Genomic DNA, 3,788 nt, shown 5'->3' on the forward strand with positions numbered 1-3,788 from the left:
ATTAATGGTTCAATTTGATGAACAAACCGTGGTTAATGTGACGAAAACGGAACAACAGTAATGCCTTGGTTATAATGGACGGGGCGAATCGTAACAAATCGCGGCGAATTCGTAAGGATCTATTGATTTTAGATTGTTCCGTTTTACGTTACGTTACGTGCATTATAACCATTTGCATTAATTTCCCATACAATAGATAATTAAGTGACAGTTCACTCCGTTCCGTTACTTCCATTATAACCCAGGCATAAAACTTTACGGACTTTTGGTGAAACTTTGTTGATACCGCGGATACAGATAACAAAAGCCAATTTGTCTTTTGCAGGCACGTAGAATGGGCCGCGTTTCTTTGCCAGACGGCGCAACTTATTCTCACGGCGTCCATCACGGAGATATTTTGTTAGATATTTCTCAACCAAGTGTTCACGTTTGCAGAGCGTGATCACAGCAGAGCGCTTTAGTTTACGCTTAATCAGGGTAGCACGTTTGCTGACCTGCTTCTTGCTGAACTTCAGCTACGACTCGGAGACAGAAGGCAGCTTGCTGGAAGGTTGTTTGCCCTTTGCTTCGGGCTTCTTACCGGCCGTGGTGGCAGTCATCTTAACTTGTAACTTAGCACGTTGAGAAGATGAATAAAATTTCGCCAAATGTTTGGAGCACATCTTAAATAACGCCACTCGATTTATAACACTTCCATTAAGCACAATTTCATTTAATTAAATACTTTTTTAATACACAGATATGCTGCAACCAGGAACTTACTTTCCCAAATTCCATCTTGCTTTTCGGCATAATTTTCCAAATGTGCCTGCGCTGCTACTTCATACTAATAATTTCATTTTCAAACTGCGCCTTCTTTGTTGCCTCAACATATCCTAAAAATACATAAAATTTACATTAAACAATAGAAATCGCAAAAATTAGCAAATAAAATACTCCCTTCATTTTGTTTTGTTGTCAAATTTCTGAGAAATGTGAATTCACCACGATGCAATACACAAAGAACAAGGACCAGGGATGTAATTTTAAGTAAACCTAATATTCAGTGGCAATGCGCAGAGCGTTCCGAGTAGCGAAATTAATTTGTATCAAATATAACATTAAACGGTGGCTATAATACACTTTTTAATATCTTTAATCAGAGTACATATATAATATGGTATTTCTTTCAAAAATTAATGCACTATATGCATATTTTTTTTTTATGTTTCTTAAGTTTCTTTCAATGGTGCTAAAAAGCACCCATGCGTGTAAGAAATTGTGTGGTACCTAAAATTTCACCTCTGGAAACTTTATCCCCATAAAGGACTTCACCACAGTTTTTTTACTGGATATACTGAGGTTACTGAACTGTTGCGCCTTCTGAACGTGCCCAATATAGCGGAATTAGAGCGAGAAGTTGCCAACAGATAACATCTTGTATTATTGCATCATATGGCACCCTGAAATTGTGCATATGGAAACTGTGCATACGAAATAATGCATATGAAAAAAACCGAAATAATGCATATATGCACAGTTTCGGTTGAAAACCGAAATAACGCATATGACAAAACCGAAATAATGCATACTTTCGTTTGAAAACCGAAATAACGTATATGAGAAAAACAAAGTAATGCATACATGCACAGCTTCTGTTCAAAACCGAAATAATGCACATGACAAAAACCGAAGTAATGCATACATGCACAGTTTCGACTCAAAACCGAAATAATGCATATGACAAAAACCGAAATAGTGCATACATGAAAACGAACTTCTTTCTGCGTAGGCGGCCTTTGGCCGCGCTTAGGGATTATAACCCTTACTTAGTAGAACTCTCTTTTCTGTGTTGCCGGAAAAGAGGACCGGAAGTATTTCTGCGCAGAACTTTCTACGTAGGCGGCCTTCGGCCGCGCTTAGGGATTATAACCCTTACTAAGTAGAACTCTCTTTTCTGTGTTGCCGGAAAAGTGGACCGGAAGTATTTTTGCGCAGAACTTCTTTCTGCGTAGGCGGCCTTTGGCCGCGCTTAGGGATTAAAACCCTTACTAAGTAGAAGTAAATAATTCATATTAGAAAAAACGAAATTATCCATATGCACACCTTCGTTAGGAAACCGAAATAATGCATATAACAAAATCCGAAATAATGCATGCATGCACAATTTCGGTTCAAAACCGAAATAATGCATATGAAAAACCCGAAGTAATGTATACATGCACAGTTTCGGTTGAAAACCGAAATGATGCATATGTGATAGACGAAGGTATGCATACATGCACAGTTTCGGTTGAAAACCGAAGTAATGCATATAAAAGAAAAAACCGAAATAATGCATGCATGCACAGTTTCGGTTGAAAACCGAAATAATGCATATGAAAAACCCGAAGTAATGCATACATGCACAGTTTCGGTTGAAAACCGAAATAATGCATATGGCAAAAACCGAAATAAAGCATACATGCGCAGTTTCGGTTGAAACCGAGATAATGTCTAAATGCACAGTTTCCATATGCGCCATTTTGGTGCCCCGCATCATGTGTATGTACATATGAATGCGAGGGTACAATCGATAGTTTCTTTTCGATATGGTCAGCCGTTTTTTGCAGGGTAAATAGAGCTGCAAAATTATCGATGGACTGTACGATGTTTTCGATAGTTTTGGGCCTCGCCCTTGCAAGAAGCGTGACCTATGATTATCGGTTAAATTAGGGGGAAAACTGATTAAAACTTTTCGGCAGTTTAGCGGTTAGTGATTTTTCTGACCACTATTCTAACCTCTAAATAATTGATAAATTAGTGAATAGATGGCAGCGAAATGTCCAAAAATACATGAAATCAAATTAAAAAATATAATTCGATTTAGTTTATGTGTTTGTTTTATTTGTAAAAATGTATTGTCGAATACTAACTTAATTTCGCAAGCTTTTTCAGAGCTACTGAGCTCAGACAATTCTTCTCATTTTTAATCAGGGTCTGAATTTTCGTCGCCAAAAACAAATGCCTCAGCGCCGTTTAGTCTTTCTACCTCCATTCCTAGGTTCTTCTGGAGTCCCCTGTTGGCGTTGCACTGTATTTCAGCACTGTAGTCACTGAAGGCCGGTCCACATAGAACTTTCGCGTTGGTTTTGGTGTTGGCGTTGGTGTGACAGAACGCACGATAAAAGTATGCTTGCTACAATGAACGCTTGGCAGTGAATGCTTGGGCCACTAAATTAACATACTACCGACACATAAATTAATATTTCATATCAATAATTGCTTTAAAAACGATATTTCTTGCCCGCACTTGATTAAAAAGGAAAAATATTTCATATAATTTTATTTATTTGCAACAGCTGACGAGCGAAGCACGCGAAAAGAGGAGAGTTGGCCATCTTTTTGCTTTGTGTTGGCGTGAGCGTTGCCGAATATTGGCTATGTGGACGGCTGCATTTGAATTCATGTATTCATAGTCAGCTGTTGAAGCGACGCCAACGCCAACGCAACGCCAAAGTTCTATGTGGATGGGCCTATAGAACTTTCGCGTTGGCTTTGGCGTTGGTTTGACAGAACGCACGTTAAAAGTATGCTTGCTACAATGAACGCTTGGCGGCGAATCCTTGGGCCACTAAATTAACATATTAACGACAGATAAATTAATATTTCATATCAATAATTGCATTAAAAACGATATTTCTTGCCCGCACTTGATTAAAAAGGAAAAATATTTCATATAATTTTATTTATTTGCAACAGCTGACGAGCGAAGCACGCGAAAAGAGGAGAGTTGGCCATCTTTTTGCTTTGTGTTGGCGTGAGCGTTG

This window comes from Rhagoletis zephyria, unplaced genomic scaffold, assembly GCF_001687245.7.
Source record: "Rhagoletis zephyria isolate East Lansing unplaced genomic scaffold, Rhagoletis_zephyria_1.1 Rzeph_scaffold_00267, whole genome shotgun sequence".
NCBI lineage: Eukaryota > Metazoa > Arthropoda > Insecta > Diptera > Tephritidae > Rhagoletis > Rhagoletis zephyria.